General features: G+C 45.1%; 1 protein-coding gene across 4 annotated transcripts in view; it reads left to right on the forward strand.

Annotated features, from left to right (window-relative positions):
* MUL1 (mitochondrial E3 ubiquitin protein ligase 1) overlaps positions 1–19,995 on the forward strand; it is a 934,495-nt gene that overhangs the window by 231,623 nt on the left and 682,877 nt on the right. The window lies entirely within an intron of this gene.

The following is a 19,995-nucleotide window of genomic DNA, read 5'->3' on the forward strand; positions in this document are numbered from 1 at the left end:
AGCCAATACATACGTGGTGATTATACCCTATCACCTATAAACACCAAGCTCACATATGAGTAAACATAGTGAAAAGACTTTGTTGGACCTTGTACGATGCTCAGAACCTTTGGAAGAAGGCCTGATATAAATAGGTCTAGGCAACGTAAATAAATTAACACAAGTGCATGATTTACCTTATGCTTTCACATGATCACAATATATAGGGTCATCAAAAATATATATAAATATTTATCTTAATAACAGATAAACATTTAAGTTCTACTAAGTTTCTAAACTTGTATAATTAATGGAAAGCACATACTCGACACGGGTACATTGAGAAACGCCACCCGAAAATAACAAATCCAATGCCTGTCATCCCAGCACACCATGCGCAGCCGCCACGCCGCCCCGCAACCATGACCCTGCTGTGATTCATGATGCTTTTTCAATAAAGGATTTAATAGCGCACAATGTTGCAATATGAAATGTGATATAATCATTTTAATGGACTAAACTATCAAAAACAACTCCTGCTTATCAGCACCTAAGGGGAACAATCTCTGTCAGGAGTGCACTCAGAATCGGGTACAGTCCTACCTCTATCAAGCATCTTAAGGCAGCCTTATGAAATTTTTGTGCAGTGAAATGCCGGCGGTGGGGAACGCGAGTCTTTCAATGAAGGGCTCAGCTCCTTCAATTATAAGTTCCCGATTGAGGTCCTCCTCTGCTGCCTCGTCTCTCCCTGGTATGCCAACAATGCGGAAGTCCTTGAAATACTTGTGTTCCCCACCGCCGGCATTACACTGCACAAAAATGTCAATGCATCACGGGTTCTGCCAGAAATCATACGCTTCACATGGGATGTACATCGTACATGAGGAGAAGAACCATGTGAGGCCCCCATGAGAACCATTCACAAAGCTACAGCTTGAAAGCCATTAACAAGTCCCCCCTGTCATCATCTAATTATTTTGAAGCGTGAATATCATATTGAAGCACCAGCAACCGCCGCGGTCGTTTCTGGACACAAGAGAAAAAGGACCACACCCCTTGAGTTCATAAGGCATCATCACCCGTGAGAATTCCCTCACCTCAAATGTGAATGACCAGGTCCTGGTCCTGAGGAGAACCCTGAAATCAAATAGGGTTCTGAAATGTGTCGACCCCACCCAGCCAGCAATAATCACCACCAATCAACCGACCCATACCGAGTACAAACAGGACATTTAGGCCTGGTGTATCTGTTTAACTGCGTCGCTGGTTATGGCAGGTGTATGTAGTGAAACACATAACTGAATTGTACCGCCATTGTTCTTTATGTTAAAATAAGGACTGGTCTATTGTTTTGTCATGTTTGGCCATTTCCTAAGTATTTGTTATATGTCCAAAGTACTGTTACCATTGTGTTGTTGATATATGTTTGTACTAATTGTTCTTCTTTAAGACATGAAAGAAATATCCATCTTGTTTGTTCCACAAATAAATGAACAAATAACAAGTGTAATGAAAACAATATAACTACTTGAGAATCTAAGGTGGTTATTTGTGAATGTATTTATTCCAAAATGTACGTCCAGACCTTTTTCTTGTTTCCAACTTTCTAAAAAGTGGCATTTTTAAAATTGAGGATTGAAATATGAATTTACCATTCAAGATGGTTTTAAATTACTCTGATACCATTCATGACTTTCCTACCTGCTCCCAATCAAAAATTAACACTTATTAAATGTAATAAGGTACCCAATGGTATGCTATGAAAGAGGCAGGCCTTGCAACAGTGACTACCAGGACATGTCAGATTAAAAACTACATGTCCAACTTTTTAAAGTAAACTGCACCTTGCCCTATGTGCTTTTGAGGGCCTACCCTTTAGGTGACTTATATGTACTCAACGGATTGGTTTATGCTTGGTAAAAGGTTTATTTTGACATGTGGAAATGGCAGTTTACAATTGCACCCACAAGCTGCAGTGGCAGACCAGGGACAGGTTAAAAAAAGTCTACTTAAGTGGGTGGCTCAAAAAGTGCTGTAGGGACACTAATAGCATTTAATTTACAGGCTGTGGGTGTACATGTAATATCACTTTACTAGGTACTTGCAAATAAATTAAATGTGACAATGGGGTCTGTAGCCCAATTTTATCATGTTTTAGGGAATGGGAACAAGCACTTTAGCACTGGTTAGCAGTCCTAAGGCCAACAAAAGCAAATTCATAAATATAGTGGGGGTGAAGGCAATAAGCTTTGGGGATGATCACCCTAAGGCTGACTGGTCTAACAAGCATTGACTTGTAACACACTCCATAATATTTTTCTCCTGGTGATGTTTAAAGCATGCACAACCCTGCAATACACACAGGACTCGACAAATCCACTCGCCCGCTCGCATTTGCGAGTGAGAATGGATGAGGACGAGCTATTTTTAGGTCCTACTCGCCCTTTCTGGCGAGTAGGAAATCAAACTAACTTTTGTCCTATGTCTTTGAAAACAGAGCAAAAGTGACAAGATAACACGATTTGAAGACATTTTTATTGCTCACAAAGGGATTGAGCAATAAAGATGCCTTTAAATCTTGTTATCTTGTCACTTTTGCTCCGTTTTCAGAGACGGAGGTCAAGTGGGTTGCAGTCAGGTCGAGGGGATTTTCCATGGCACCAGACCTTCAGGACTAGTACCATTTTTCGGATTTGTCGAGCCCTGACAGTATGAAAATGTCCTCTGTGATGAATAGGCACACGCTCATATTACTAACAAACACCTTGATGTGGCCCTCAATGTGATGTATCAAAGAACAAAATCTTGTAGCATGCCATATTATCTGTTTCTCAGTGTGAATGGTAAAACCACATGCAATTGTAATATACTAGTGATATAGTCCTTATTGAATAGAAAAGAAATTCATGCTTGATAGCAGTAGCATTGATAACAGCACAAATTTGCATCAGACCTAATGGTGAGGTAATTGTTATGAGAATAGGGTCAGATGTTTAACACACAATATCATATGGTCCTTGTTGTGATGGATAACAGATCACACTTTTTTGACACACACTAAGATATGATCCATATGATGGCAATAGAAGCACAGACATATCAGGCACCTAAACATGTGTAAAACTCATAGCTACTGAAAGACAAACACCTATGTATCCCCATTTTAAAGATCAAAATAGGTTCAGCTCTACTCTTGCCTTCCAGGTCTTATCTGAGCGACCTCAAGTTCTTATGTTGAAGTTGACGTTTAACCAGATTTTCACAATTTATGGACAGAATTTACTTACAAATTGTCAAATGCCATAATTAGAGTTGGACGAATGGAATACACCTTCACAAACGAGATGGAGATCCCGTCTGCAGTTTTACAAGTGCTACAATGCTTAATCCGGGCCCTACATTTTTTACTACTTTAAGAAAATAGCACATGTGGCTGGAAACTGAAAAGCAGCTCTTCACTTCGCAAATGTTCAAAATACCAACTGAATTGAGGATGCAGAACTACACAAATTCAAAGGGAAACACAGTGAAAAGATGGATATTTAGCAGTTAGGAACTATTTTTTAAAGGTATTGTCTAAATAATACACTATTTTAAATCCAGTATGGTCAGTTAAATATTCGCTGGATGAAATAAGAAAGCAGTGTTTGCTAAATGCATATGTATTCTGTAATAAATTGTCAGTCACATACGAAAGGGATCCAAATAAAGACTGTTTTTTTGACAAATATATACTGTACCAAATAGGAAGACACTATATGTAAAATATAATCTGGTCCTCATAAACAGACTTGTAAAAAAACACACACCGGTCCTCGTAAAGCTGTTTGCTGTCTTTATGTAGTGTGTAAAAATGGTCTTCATAACTCTTGGATACGGGACATGTGCGGTCCTCATAAGGGGGTTATGTCAGAAAGTCTCAAAACTATTCCCATAATCGTTTTTTGAAAATCTGATATAACTTTCATACTGTCATTAAAGTATAAACATAAAATGTATGATCATTTTGATTCTCTGATGATCAGAAAGGGTGGCCCTCATAATGTAGGTTTTTTTCACTGGTCTTCATAGAGTGATATAAACATGTATGTGTGTGTGTGTGTGTGTGTGTGTGTGTGTGTGTGTGTGTGTGTGTGTGTGTGTGTGTGTGTGTGTGTGTGTGTGTGTGTGTGTGTGTGTGTGTGTGTGTGTGTGTGTGTGTGTGTGTGTGTGTGTGTGTGTGTGTGTGTGTGTGTGTGTGTGTGTGTGTGTGTGTGTGTGTGTGTGTGTGTGTGTGTGTGTGTGTGTGTGTGTGTGTGTGTGTGTGTGTGTGTGTGTGTGTGTGTGTGTGTGTGTGTGTGTGTGTGTGTGTGTGTGTGTGTGTGTGTGTGTGTGTGTGTGTGTGTGTGTGTGTGTGTGTGTGTGTGTGTGTGTGTGTGTGTGTGTGTGTGTGTGTGTGTGTGTGTGTGTGTGTGTGTGTGTGTGTGTGTGTGTGTGTGTGTGTGTGTGTGTGTGTGTGTGTGTGTGTGTCTCTCTATATTTATGAGGACCAGAACATGTTTGCACACCAACGCTATGAGGACCGGAAAGCCGGTCCTCATAACGTTTACAGTGCTTACATACTGAGGGGGGCTCTCTCAGCTGTCTGAGTGAAATTTTGGAGAGGGCTTCATAATTCCTATTTTTCAGACAGTGTGTGTGATGAATGCCCTCCTATACACACAAAAATATTCTCTCTCTACACACACAGACAGTGCAGTTGCTAAGGACAGAAAGCAACCAATCAGATCAGGGGTGTGTCTTCCTGGTCCTCATAATATCAATAGAAGTCTTAAAGTGTGTGTGATGTTGCAGGTTCCCATACTGTCAGTAGAAGTCTAGGAGAGTTTGAATATATCCTTCTAACCTTCAGAAAGTGTATTTTAATTTATCACTTTTGCAAAAAAAAAAAAAACATTTTTATAGCTGGAAACCCAGCTCTAAACATTATAAATCCTAACAGCCAGAGTTTAAAAAGGGGGATTTTTTTGTGTGACATAGGCTCGGAAGAAGAAGGGGTTTTGAAGGCTCCAATGATGTGTGTTTTTTATGAAAAGTACTAACATAGGGCCAACCATAAAAAAAGATATGTATTATAAATAGTCATTTCAACTTCTCAAAATTGGGACTGGGAATGTCCCTCCTACAGTGAGATAGCTGAAGGTGTACACGCTTCAGAATTTCAATTCAAGTGCTATTTTCTCACTGGAAAGCACCTGCCAAACGTTTTGGTGTGTCAAAAACAAAAAATGTGAAAATTAAAAGCACAGGCTCGATTCTGCACACAACAATGTGATGTGGAAACGTCTCAGTGGTTTCACTGTTTTGCTATTCAGTTCCAAGGATGAATTCTGTCCGGCCAGTGCTCACATTCTTTCATCTCCTTACTATAGCGGTGCTCACCTCTGCGCAGCTGTAGAAAGAGAGGAAAGTACTAGAGCTTGACGTGATCTGAAAGTGCTTAGAATTGAGGATAGATCTGGGATGTTCTGTCAGAGACTGGGATGATCTGTCAGAGGTAGAAGAGAGCTGTCAGAATTATAACAGTTTATAGATGAGGAGCACAGAAGACAGTAGGAAGGATGTCTATGACAATGATTAGTGTAAGAAGTGGCTGAGAAGTGGCACCTGAGACTCTGGCTCACACACCACATAGACATTCAGTCCATGGACATACAGTAGACCTCCATGTTGTAATAGGCTGACATTTGAGGTGTAGCCATTATTCCAAACCATAAGCAATATAACCCCCAGCAAACACCCCCCCCCCAGTGGATCTGGTGATAACTTGTACGGGGGTAGTCCAGTCTTGTATGCTACCTGTACGTTTGGGACATAAACTGCAAATATATATATCTTTTGTCCTGGTCAGCAGAGTCCAGGAAACTTACAATATGAGTCTCACAATGGTGCAATGACAACATCAATAAAATAGGCTGACTGCAATCCTCAATAAGGTGTTTTTTATCATGTCACAGCAGAAAATAAGCAACTCAGCTTATATATAACCCATAGCTATTTGGCAAACCAGATACCATAAGCAATCTTGCAGGCAGGAAAGCATCATCATATCATTCAATGCAAACTTGCCCTAGGGTATCAGATATCACTTTGCACTCATTACACATCCATCACCCATTTGTAATAGTTATGTGTATCATCATCAACTGGACTAAGTACTGATGACAGTGAGCCAGGTAGCAGTAAATGGCGCAATAAACAGTGAGGGGAGTGTTTCAAGTTGAAATCTTTCTTTCCAAATTCATCTCTATCACCAAAGTGCTCGACCTGCAAACTTTTACTTTCAATTACAAATCCAAGTCTCAGTAAACATTTTAATCAAGAATCAAAAAACTCAGACAGAAGCAGAGTCCGGATATGCAATGATTTTGAGGAGGCCTAGACGCAGGGAGAAAATTGTCCTTATGCATTTTCCCCACATATTAATGCTGTAACTAAGCGAAAACAAGCATTGGCATAGCCAATAGGTCTCGTCTTTGGGACCTTATAAGTGTTTAGCCATGCAACAGTTGATGTTGTTGCACCAAGGATATTGTGCTGGATAACTAAACACTTATAAGGTCCCAAAGGCGAGATCTAATGGCTATGCCAAGGGAAGCTAAACCCCCACTGTACACTCATTACACATGTGGCTATTCATTCTATGCCAAAACTGAACATAAACTTCTGTAGCCCAAGGAGAGTCTGGAGAGAGATTTAGAGAGAGAGAGATTTAGAGAGAGAGAGATTTAGAGAGTGAGACATTTAGAGAGTGAGATATTTAGAGAGAGAGCAAGAGATTTAGAGAGATTTAGAGAGAGAGAGATTTAGAGAGCAATTTAGAGAGAGAGAGCAAGAGATTTAGAGAGAGATTTAGAGAGAGAGATTTAGAGAGAGAGATTGAGAAAGATTGAGAGATTTAGAGAGAGAGAGAGAGATTGGGAGAGGACTTGCGGGTTTCAAAGTGCTAGTTGGAAAATAATGTAAGATTCTGGATGAGTTTGAAAGCGAGAAAATGCCGACAGGGGGAGGAAAGATTGAGAAGAGGGGGGAGCTGAGGGGGGGGGGAGAGAGAGAGAGCGATTTAGAGAGCGAGAGCTTTAGAGAGAGAGATATATATATATATATATATATATAGAGAGAGAGATAGATAGAGAGAGAGAGATTTAGAGAGAGATTTAGGGATAGAGATTTATAGTGAACAAGAGATTTAGAGAGAGAGAGAGAGATTTAGAGAGAGAGAGAGAGAGAGAGATAGAGATTTAGAGCAAGAGAGATTTAGGGAGAGATTTAGAGAGAGAGATAGATTTAGAGAGAGAGTTTTACAGAGGTTCAGAGAGAGAGAGAGAGAGAGAGAGAGATTTAGAGATTGATTTAGAGAGAGATTTAGAGAGAGAGAGAGAGACAGATTTAGAGAGAGAGAGAAAAATAGATTTAAAGAGAGAGTGATTTAGAGAGATTTAGAGAGAGAGAGAAAGAGAGAGAGAGAAAGAGAGAGAGAGAGATTATCCAGTCTGGCGCCTGAAGAGTATGAAGGTGATGAATCTCCCATCAGAAATGGCAGAGGAAGGCTTGTTCTTATGATGCATGTATCACTCCCCATCGTACCCTTTTAATCTGTGAATAGTGGACTTGTAACAAAAGTTATGTTTGACATGTGCTAGGTGAGCTATTTCTTTTTTTTTTTGCCCTTGCATGCATCCTTAATATATGATTAAAAAAAACCTGAATATTTAAAAAGGAAAATCCCAAATGCTACACTTGCTATTCAGATTTCTGAGCTAATGTCTGGGGTGGTGTCTGTAGGACAAATAAGTGAAAAAACAGAAAAATACTCCCATTCAACCCACATTCAGAAGTTTCTAAAAAAGGCAATAAGTAAGTAAACACAGCACATGCGTTGACTGGTCCAAATGCACCACATGTTCTGCTCCTCAATGGAGAAGAGCGACAGAAGGGACACTTGAGGAGACTGATGCTTGAATATGTTTATCCATTTATGAGCAGTGTCTATGCAGGTGTTTTGGCAAGGCATTCTAGTCACTCACCATACCATCCTCAAAATGTAAACGAAAAGTTCTGCACTTAAATCGTACAAGAAAAGCAGGCCATTAAGTCTTCCAGCGCTGCAGCTTTCACCATTGTTCGAGTATAGAACATGGATTTGTTGTGCTTGAAGACTGCTGTATTCGAGGGAAACTATTTTATTTAGACATTAATTAATTACCATGGGTTCCCTTTGCATATTTAGGCTGCTTCATTAACAATTCCAAAACATATGTGAAGGTCGCAGTGGCAGAGTTAAAAATGAAATGGAGCCATCTCTCCCAACATGGCGAGTGGACAGAAAATGATTGAGGAGGACGGAAGCATGAAGGTTAGGAGATGCTAAATTAAAACAGCATGTAAAGAGCAAAGACTTCGGTTCAACCACATAGAAACTGAACGGGTCACTCTTTATTCTTATAAACTAGCAGGAGCAGTGGCGCGCAGCCCATGTGCGCGCGCTATAAGAGTGCCCGCGAGCCATGCGCTTAATGAGCCATGATGATGGAGTGAGTGGCGCGCGCGCAAGAGCGAGCACCAGACCATATGTTTTGAATTATCGCACCTGTGTCTGGGCACGATAATTCAAAACATACTGCGCATGTGTGGGTAACGGCAAGCAATAGGCCACACACGCACGAGCCTCTGGTGAGCTTTTCAAAGCCCCTTACTAAAAGTCTCGCCAGTGCAGGGCATGTGCCCTGCTGCAGGCTCAACATAAAAATGAAAGTAAGAAGAAGAAAATTGGCCCGTGCAAAGTGATGACTCCTGCCAGATCTGAGCCAGTGACGTGAAGAAAGAGATAGGGACTTTGCAATCATGTGCCAAAGGAATTTTACGAGCACTCGACTGCCAGATAAGAGACCCTGCTGAAGTGACCGCAACTCTCCTGGAACATTCTGCCTTCATGAGAAAAGGAGAGAGTGGTAAAATTGCTAAATCAATTTTTTTCTGGAGACAGGTAAAATTCACATATCTAGACAGCGCTCTCCTTCACGCTTCAGTAGTGAAATGGCGAGCAGACAGGTGGGATTAAAGGCAATGCGTCTGTGAGGCTTGGAGGAGGACGATCATCCAGTGCATGAGAACCACAGCCCTACTGTGAGTTGGATCAACTGGTGGGGTCAATATGTGAGAAGAAGCCAAAAGCCCAGTTTGCGCACTGAACCATGGATCTCAATTGGACAAGTCTAGGCTGAGCCCGTGATGGCACATGGACCTCGTCTCATCGACTCGCTCCATCGAGGTCCAATGGCTGCATGCAGAGCCGATGTATTCTGATGTTCTCGTGAATATGGGATGTTCCAAGAATACTAGTCTACCTAATTGAACAATGGCGCGGAAACCAAAAACAGGCTGAAGATCATACACTATGGAGGCAGTAGTCATAGGAGGACCAGACTAATGCGTGTACAAGGATTCCACACAGACCAATCCCAAACAACAGCTGGAAATTAAACAAACATACACATGAACATTTCCATAATATTGAACTTTTCAAAAGTGACAGTTTTCCGGCTGTCCACCAGCCTAATGACTGTGAAAACTGCAAGGAAGATAAAGCAGACGAAGTGATAGTACCAACCAAAAAGGTGCTAGCGCATCACCACTCAATGGTTTCTGTCCAATAGAAACAGATGGTCCATGGTGTGTTTGCTACACAAGGGCTTTCAAAATATGAGGAGGACGTGTGGTACCACCAGGTGAGATGAGAGAGACTGCTGGAACAAGCAGCAACTGCATCCATCCAGTACAGAAAGCGCCACATCAGTAGCCACCCTGTTGGCCGTGCTTTCCTGACAATAGTGTTTCGTAGTGACTATTTTTTGCCCACCTTCACAGGTTTCTAAGTCAACTACACGCATACAAAAAGGGTTCTTGGTGGCTGGTAGTTCAAAGACTCTAACGGATTCTGAAGTCAGGGCACTAAAGCGTGCTCTTTAAGTCAAAGCAGAGGCTACAGATAACAATGATTTTAAAAAAAGGGAAATAAGTTAAGCCCTCACTGCTGATAGCTGGAATCAGCAGATCGACCTGGAATCCCAGCATGACCATCTAAGCCTTTCATCCTTCAGATGTTAATCACCATTGACAATGGCCTCAGTAGAAAATACACCATTAATGCATCCTGAGGCCACAACAACCATCTTGGACATCACTTACATTTTCTTAGCAAAGGTCAAATGAGCCCTAACAAAAAAATCCACACTTTACCCCAATGAGGGGGGCGCTAGAGAGCGCGCAAGCAGCATGGCCACACTGATGTGAGGCTCCTGCTTCCTGGAACTGATATCCTCCACTTATCCTGAACAATTGGGCGCTAATTGGGCTAAATTGTTGAGAGATCGGTGGCGCTACCCTGCGGCTACAAGTGGAGTGAAGTGCGGAAGGATCGGCGGCGGACAACCAGAGCAGCGGGCTCCTGAAATCTGAGCCGCGCCGCCCGCCTGACCTGCATGGAGCTGTGACTCGGCTGCAGTGGCTGGGAAAGGTCGGGGATTACCACGAGGCAACCAGGCCGCGCGTCCGGCAACAACACAGTGAGTTAGTGTTATCGCTAACGACCGAGTCACGGCGCAGAGGCGGACTGCCCGTGCAACATGACGCCAAGGAGGCATTTATGGAGATAGTACTGCTGGGGGTGGCGGCGCAGGTTTCCATGAGGCCACTGCCCGAGAGACTTCGCTGAGAGCCATAATGGTGTTGCGATGTGATTGATGGATGCGGACATACTGACGGAGGCGGCGAGGACTGTGTAGCTGAATTTGTGGGGAGCCCACATTGCGCAGCGGTGGAGGATTGGCGCGTGTCCCCCCCCCACTGTGAAGATCTAGTGAACACCGGGGCAGGATAATAAATATACTGAGGAGGCCGGACATCCCACGGCGGCTGCGGGGAAAGCGCCTTTGGCAGGAGAGCCGTTCTGAGGTGTGGAGACAGGCTTCGCGAAGATACTGAGCAGTGTTCTTCCCCTACACGCCTCGGTTACGGTATGGAACAGTCTGTGTGATGCCCGTGGCGAGAGGGGAGATGGGCAGTGGCAGTGCGTGGATAGCCGGCTGAGACGAGAGTGCAAGAGGAGTGAGACCCTTACTGGCCGGTGCGGAGCACCTGAAGCGACCTGCGACAGGCACGATAAACCCCCTTGGAGCGGCAGAGCATTGGGCGGTGGTTTGACGGGGACTGTGACTGCCGGGCCGCCACTTGTACTCCCCCCACCATATTGTGGGTGCTGGATGTCGCACGCTGCTGCGGTTTTACGGACTTAGCAACCTGCTGCCGTTGTGCCCTACAGGGCTTTGGAAGGGGCTCAAGTAGCTCTGTGAATCGCCATACATTGGTGGAGAAGGCAGCTGGCGATTATGAGGTGATGCTTCAGCGGGACACAGTCTTGGGCAAGTAGCTGACCCAGTGAGGTCAGAGCAGCTGAGAAGCACTGGACAGAGCAAGCTGACGCGACAAGAGCACGGGGCAGGATCAGCTGCTGACGACGAAAGGGCCACGTGGTGACTCGGGCTGGCCCTCACACTTCACCCTAGACTGGTGGTTGCCTTGATTACTCCTGATACATACGCAGAAGGCGTCGCACTCCTGCTTAAATATGGGGAAGCCCGACACTCGTCAACCCAAACTAAATTTCGAAGCTGCAAAAAGGGAAGCAAATCTACTGCTGACGACCAGGAGCAGGACTTGGCTGAGCGCGCTGGAGGGGGAGCCAATTCACAGGCCTTGGACATGGCCAATATACTACAAGAGATGCGGCAAGGATTTGCAACAGTGGTGGACAAGGTGGACCGGATGTCCTCTAGGATGGATGCCATTGCACATAAGCTAGATGGCCACGAAGACTGCATTAAGGACGCGGTGGGACACATATCAGAATCAGATGACGTCACTGCAACCCATAGAGTGCAACTTACGAGAATAGATAAACTGCTACCCGTCATAGCCACAAAAAACGAGGACTTGGAAGCGCGCAGTCGGCGCAACAACATACGCGTCATAGGCATACCAGAATCGACAAATACTGGTAGAATGGAGGACTATATAGAAAAACTACTGCTGGAGTCCATAGGCAAAGACGCCTTTTCCTCGCAGTTCATAGTGGAAAGGGCACACAGAACCCTCGGTCCACATCCGGTGCCGGGAAGCCCCCCACGACCTATAATTGCACGATTACTTAAGTATAGAGACCGGGATGTAGCCCTCAGAGCTGCGAGAAACAAGCAGAAGTTGACATATGATGGTAACACCTTTTCCATATATCCAGACTTCACACCTATCGTGCAAGAAGAGCGCCGCAGTGCTTGTGGAAGTCAAGCGGAAGTTGCGATCGGAGCAAATTGATTACGCACTCCTCTACCCAGCAAAACTCAGAGTGACGCACCAAGTGAAGCAGCGATTCTTCACGTCTCCCCAGCAAGTCGAAGACTTCCTCTGAACATTGAAACGAGCAAACCGGGGTGGAGTGTGACTGGAGGCCTCGCAGCGGAATGGTGACATGAATGAAAATGAGGATCTGGAATGACTGACTCCAGCAAAGTAATCTGCACACATCCAAGAGAACTATTACGGATTGGTAGGCTGGGTCGGACAATCTAGCTGATGCGAGGTGAGATCCTTCCAGTATGGCTCAATTGTTTACATGTTTTTGTGGTTCAAGGCATGCTCCCCCTCCTCATGATAGGGCCGGCAGCGCCGTCGGAGGAGAACTTAAGGGGAGCGAGGAGACTGCGTAGCTGTTTAGAAGGTCCCCCTATGGGTATTACCCCATGGAAGTACAAGTTTTGAACTATGAGGGGAGGGTAACGGAAGTGGGGTTCCAATTTGGAGGCAGGGTGGGAGGGTGGACGTGGGATTCTGGCAAGATTGGGTTGCTTCAGTGTGTGGGGGGAGGGAATTTGCAGTTCTTGTTGATTAGACGTAGGTCTGTGGGGGGTTTGTTCGAGGGGGTTATTTGGTACATGTGGTTGTCAATAAGCACATCTAAGGGATTTACTGTATGGTCGTACACAAAGATTAATATTACTTTGAAATGTCCTTGTTGTACTGGAGCCGCAGTTGTTGAGCGACTAAAGGTGGTTGATCTGGAACAGCGGCAATGCTATCCGATGGAGCACTGTAGAGATGTACAAGGCCTAGCTCATGACCCTCATTGATAGCACTAAACTAAACATAATTACATGGAACGTACGGGGGCTGCGTGACCCGCGTAAGAGACGCCAAATACTATCCTATCTTGACAGACACCAGGTATACGTAGCAATGCTGCAGGAGACACACTTCAACCCAAGACGTAACATCACATTTGCTTGTAAATGGGCGGCACACAGGATCTTTTCTTCTTTCTCTTCCTATGCGAGAGGTGTGGCGATTCTGGTTAAGAGGGGCACTCCGTTCACACTAGCAGGAGCCACGTGGGTTGCCCAGGGGAGATATTGACTGACTTGGGGGAGGTTGGGGTCTGATTCTGTTACCCTGGCCTGCTGTTATGGTCCTAATGTGGACGGCCCCCACTACTTTACAGAACTATGGGCATAGATTGTGGACATTGGGTCCAACCATATTGTGTGGGGAGGTGACTTTAACATTGCGCGGAGTCTGGATATTGATAGGTCCCAACCAGCTCCCCATCATTACACAAAAGCCTGTGCCATGCTGCATTCCACACTCACGGACCACAATCTGATAGATGCGTGGAGACACTTGCACCCTAACGACCTAGAGGGTACCCACTTTACTGCGCAGGCGGCGACATGGCCGAGACTGGACTATATTTTCTTGAGTGTCGGGCTGTGTCCAGCGATTTTACAAGTGCAACACTTAGCCAGGACTTACTCGGATCATGCACCGGTATGGCTTACATTGTCCTCCACAGATTATGGTCCTCCCAGAAGCAGCTGGAGGTTGCAACCTACCATACTACTAGACACTGTGTTTCAGGAGGAGCTCAGAGTGGAGATCAAAGATTTTTTCATACGTAATAAGGATTCGGTAGATAGCGTAGAAATTATCTGGGAAGCTTTCAAAGTGCCGTTACAAGGCTTTTGCATAGCAAAGGGTGCTGGGATGCTTAAAGATATTTTGAACACGTTACGTACACTTGAGACTGAGCTTAAGTCATTGGAGAGCAGATTAGTTACTAGGCCGGATGGCATAACACAATCTCAGTTTAGATCGAAACTCACAGCCTACATGTATGAGGCTCGCAGAGAGGCGAGATTTTGAGGGAAGTATTGGAGGGCCCGCCGCTATGGCGAGGGGGAGAGGCCTGCGAAGGCACTGGCAGAGACGATTCGGAGGTCATGAGGCTCTAATGTAATCCTAGAATTGGAAGGGTTGGACGGCATTGTATATATGTACACTGTGACCATACTTAATGCCTTCACTGAGCACTACACGGCATTGTATACAACCACTAGGATGGGAAAATTTAACCTAGATGCATATTTGGACGATATATCGCTGGGGTGGTTGAACGATACACAGCGGACATTTGTGTGTGCCCCGTTCGAGCTTGACGAGGTCAGGGAAGCCATCATGCATAAGCAGTTGGGTAAGCCCACGGGGTCGGATGGTATCCCAGTCGAGTTTTATAAAAACCTATACTGTGTGAGGTCTATGAGGATGCACTGGAGGTAGGGCGTCTTCCCCCTTCCATGAGAGAGGCGATCATCGTCTCCCTATTAAAACCAGGGAAAACACCGCACCACTGTGATTCGTATAGGCCCCTGTCACTGCTCAATTGTGATGTTAAAATATTAGCTAAGCTCATAGCTAATCGTCTCAGTCTACTCATGGAACATTTAATACTGCCTGACCAGTCCGGATTTGTGCCCGGGCATGCAACATCCCATAACTTGCGGACCCTATTCACAATATTGAATAACGTTTCTTCGGAGTTACCTTTGGCAGCAGTTTTCCTGGATGCCACAAAGGCTTTAGACTCCACTGAGTGGGACTATTTATTTGGTGTGAGTCCCGAATGGGATTCCCACCCTTTTCCTTTCCTGGATACGTTTGTTGTATTGCTCACCTACAGCTAGAATAGTGATTAATGGCAAAACTTCTGAGGGTTATTCAATAACGAGAGGTACGAGGCAGGGTTGCCCCCTGTCTCCCCTGTTGTTCGCGATCGCGGTGGAACCACTGGTGGCTAAATTGCGTCAGCACCACCGTGACAGAGCATTGCAATGCAACATGAGGCAGATATTGGTTTCCCTCTATGCGGACGACATTACACTCTACATATGAAACCCCCAACAGAACTTAAATATTATCCTTCGAGAATTTATAGTGTTTGGATTGCTTTCAGGGGTCCAGATAAACTGGGGTAAGTCCAGTATCTTTCCCCTTACTGATGCAATGAGTCGCTTTCCCTTGGACTATCCGATGGCATGGTGCGAGGATGAACTGAAATATTTAGGCATCCATGTGACGAGGGATAGAGATGAATTGATGCGTCTTAATTACGGGACCGCTATGGTTCGAATTGCGGATAATATATCAAAATGGATTACCCTCCTCTCTCCATGGCGGGCGTGTGTCTTTGGTAAAGATGGTTATATTATTTCAACTATTGTATATGTTTCTTAATATACCCTTTCACCCGGGGTCATTCTTTTTTAAACAGTTGCGGTCAGAACTGACGCGATTAGTGTGGGGGGGTAAAACCGCAAGATTACGGTGGGATGTATTGACGAGGCCCTATTCTCAGGGTGGATTTGGTGTACCTAATTTTGAATTAAACTATTACAGCGCACATGCGCATTATGCCCATTTTTGGGTGCATCAACCACGTTATATGGCCCAGGTGGCGGCGGAGCATTGGCTCACTCTTCCCGTCCCCATTGAGGCGGCGGTGTACATTCCGACCCCCACGCGGGATAAGACGCCGACCACAGTGAGTTGCACGGTGGTGGCCTGGGCACATGTGAGTAAGATGTTGGATGCGCCTATGCTTTACTCGCCATTGTTACCGCTGGTATATCATCCCGCCATGCCTCTTCTTCAGGAGACACTTTTCCACAAGTTTAAAGATCGCACTAGGATACACAACTGGGGGGACATGTATCAAGAGGGGTTATTCCGCACAGTGGCACACGTGTTCCAGAATATAACACAGACACCCCTAGAAACCTTCCTATACATTCGCCAGCGGCAGGGAATTCGCTCTATTACTCCTGATTTCCCTTCAGAGCCACCGACTTTTACACCGCTACAGCTGACACTTCGGAACGAGAAGGCTAAACGGCTGGTGTCAATACTATACAAAGCAGTACACACACAGAAGATTGAGCAACCTGCAAAGGCAAGGGAAAGGTGGGACCTCGAACTGGGTATAACTCTGACGGATAAACAGTGGGAATTCTGCTAGCTGCAGACTGAGCGAATTTCAGCTAGCAGTAGGTTTAGGATTATCCACTATAAATTCCTACAAAGACTGTATTATTGTTATTGTTATTGTTATTGTTATATGTACTTCTAAAGCGCGACACTCATCCAACAAGGATATCACGGCGCTAAAATTGAACAGTAAACCATAAGCAAATTTCCAGGGACTACTATCATTCTATTTAGGGAATAATGCAGTTTTTAGTTTTTTTCTGAAAGTGAGGTAACGATAGGCAAGTCATTCCAAAATCTTAGCGGCAAGGTGCGAAAAGGCATGTCCACCGATCCTGGATAATTGTATTCGTGTGGAGACTGCTTAAGCTGTGGCTTGTGAACGTAAGTTCCGAACTGGGGCATAGAGCTTGATTCTGTTCCGCAGGATGTAAGGACCAGTATTATGCAAAGTTTTATGAGCGATGCACAGCATTTTGAAAGATGTTCTTTGCCTCATAGGCAGCCCAGCCAGAATGTATAGATACAAATTGAGGGATACCGACTCGTGTGATAGGTGTCATGTTGAAGGCGCTGACTTCCTGCACTTGGCATGAGGCTGTCCGGAGATATATAAGTATTCGGCGCAGATTTTTCAGGCTCTGTCCACTATGATTAATGCCCGGATTGACATGTCCCCACTGATGGCTTTATTGGGGGTAAGTGGAGCGGCTAAGGGCGGAACATCGTAAATTTGTGGCCTTGGCGTTGCTTCAAGCTAAAAGGGGAGTGGCATGCCACTGGGGAAGAGGGAGAGCACCCAAGTTTAAGCTGTGGCTTCATGATCTAATATATTGTCAGGAACAGCAGACGATCTATGCGGAACTTCTGCCACCTACATCAAGGCCCCGCGATATTTGGGTACCACTGCAATGTTATCTATTGTCCCACTCTCCGAGCAGTCCTTCCGGGGCGGAGTAAGCCTGTTCGAGAGCAGGAACTATTAAATGTCAATGTGGACTATCAGGAGTTGGTTACACCAGCTGGACTAGACCTGAGGGAGGGTTTGGGTGCTAGCTGCCTCACTAGTGGTTGACCTGTTGGGTTGTGGTGGAGGTGCCCCCTTGCCCACCTACCCTTTCCTCAATATGACCTGTTCTAGTCCCTGGGTTTCTATTGTTTCATTTCTTTTGTAATGGGTGTGTAATTTATCTGACTGGTTTGCTCTGATATAACAATGTTGAACAATGTAACAGGAAATAATTGATTTGCAAGACGAACACTAAATGTATGTTTATGACACATTGAAATAGCTGTATGTATATGACAACATGTGTACCACGTTTATGGTTGTTTTCTAAAAATCAATAAAAAGATTTTCACAAAAAAAAAACACTTTATCCAAATGAGCTTACCATGACAGCATCATCAAACACCTTCCCTTCCAGCGGAAATCTCAAACATGACAGTCGCTGGAAATCTTCCAGACAGCAACTTCGTCTTCAGGCCCAGCTCCAACCCTAGGAATCGGGGTCTCCCTGCTACTTTGGTAAATAGACTTCCACCACACTGTCAGCAGACACACTAGAAATCATTGCTTATAGCAGGCACACTGCCCACTGTTGGAAATGGCAGACACACTGTCAACCAACGGTAATGGCAGACACGCTGTCAACCAACGGTAATGGCAAACACGCTGTCAACCAACGGTAATGGCAGACAATCTGTCAACCAAGGGTAATGGCAGACACACTGTCAACCAAAGGTAATGGCAGACACGCTATCGACCAAAGGTAATGGCAGACACGCTGTCAACCAAAGGTAGTGGCAGACACGCTGTCAACCAACGGTAATGGCAGACACGCTGTCAACCAACGGTAATGGCAGACACGCTGTCAACCAACGGTAATGGCAGACACACTGTCAACCAACGGTAATGGCAGACACTCTGTCAACCAACGGTAATGGCAGACACTCTGTCAACCAACGGTAATGGCAGGCATGCTGTCAACCAAAGGTAATGGCAGACAAGCTGTTAACCAACGCTATTGTGATAAACAGACTTCCACCACACAGTCAGCAGACACACTGGAAATCATTGCTTATAGCAGGCACACTGCCCACTGTTGGAAATGGCAGACACGCTATCAACCAACGGTAATGGCAGACATGCTATCAACCAAAGGTAATGGCAGACACGCTGTCAACCAACGGTAATGGCAGACACGCTGTCAACCAACGGTAATGGCAGACACGCTGTCAACCAACGGAAATGGCAGACACTCTATCAACCAAAGGTACTGGCAGACACGCTGTCAACCAAAGGTAATGGCAGACATGCTGTCAACCAAAGGTAGTGGCAGACACATTGTCAACCAACGGTAATGGCAGACACGCTGTCAACCAACGATAATGGCAGACACTCTGTGAACCAAAGGTAATGACAGACACTCTGTCAACCAACGGTAATGGCAGACATGCTGTCGACCAAAGGTAATGGCAGACACGCTGTTAACCAAAGATAATGGCAGACACGCTGTCAACCAACGGTAATGGCAGACACGCTGTCAACCAACGGTAATGGCAGACACTCTGTCAACCAAAGGTAATGGCAGACACGCTGTCAACCAACGGTAATGCAGACACGCTGTCAACCAACGGTAATGCAGACACGCTGTCAACCAAAGGTAATGGCAGACACGTTGTCAACCAACGTTAATGGCAGACACGCTGTCAACCAACGGTAATGGCAGACACGCTGTCAACCAACGGTAATGGCAGACACGCTGTCAACCAACGGTAATGGCAGACACGCTGTCAACCAACGGTAATGGCAGACACTCTGTCAACCAACGGTAATGGCAGACACGCTGTCAACCAACGGTAATGGCAGACACGCTGTCAACCAACGGTAATGGCAGACACGCTATCAACCAAAGGTAATGGCAGACACGCTGTCACCCAACGGTAATGGCAGACACGCTGTCAACCAACGGTAATGGCAAACACTCTATCAACCAAAGGTAATGGCAGACACGCTGTCAACTAATGGTAATGGCAGACAAACTATCAACCAACGATAATGGCAGACACACTACCAACCGCTGGCAATGGCAGACACACTATCAAACAGTGACAATGGAAGACACGCTATCAACCATTGGTAATGGTAAACAGACTACCCATTATTGGTAATGACAGACACACCATCCATCATTGGTAATGGCAGTCCATGCTTCTTGGGGCCACTAGGCAATATAAGATTCATTAATATCATCAACCAGTTTTTCTTGCTTAGAAATTCTCCCTTGAAATGTGCTCACCACTGGCTTAATCATAAATTGAGAAACCTCCTACCTCTTAGGACAAAAACTATTTGCACTGAAATTCCTATATACCAGGAAACGAAACCCCAGCTCATACTATAAACATCCCTGCATGACTCTATATCCTGGCTAATTGACAAAGTATGATGTTACAAAGTTCATACAGGGTGTTTTTATAAAAAATAAACAAAACCATGAAATTGGACTCTGCCTGTTCAGGCTTCTGTCCTCCCTGCTGCCTGATCCATCAACCCTACTCTTCCGCGTGGGCTCCCTGCCTGCTCAGCACTCTGCCTGCTCC

This window comes from Lissotriton helveticus, chromosome 5_1 (genome assembly GCF_964261635.1).
Source record: "Lissotriton helveticus chromosome 5_1, aLisHel1.1, whole genome shotgun sequence".
In the NCBI taxonomy this organism is placed as follows: Eukaryota; Metazoa; Chordata; class Amphibia; order Caudata; family Salamandridae; genus Lissotriton; species Lissotriton helveticus.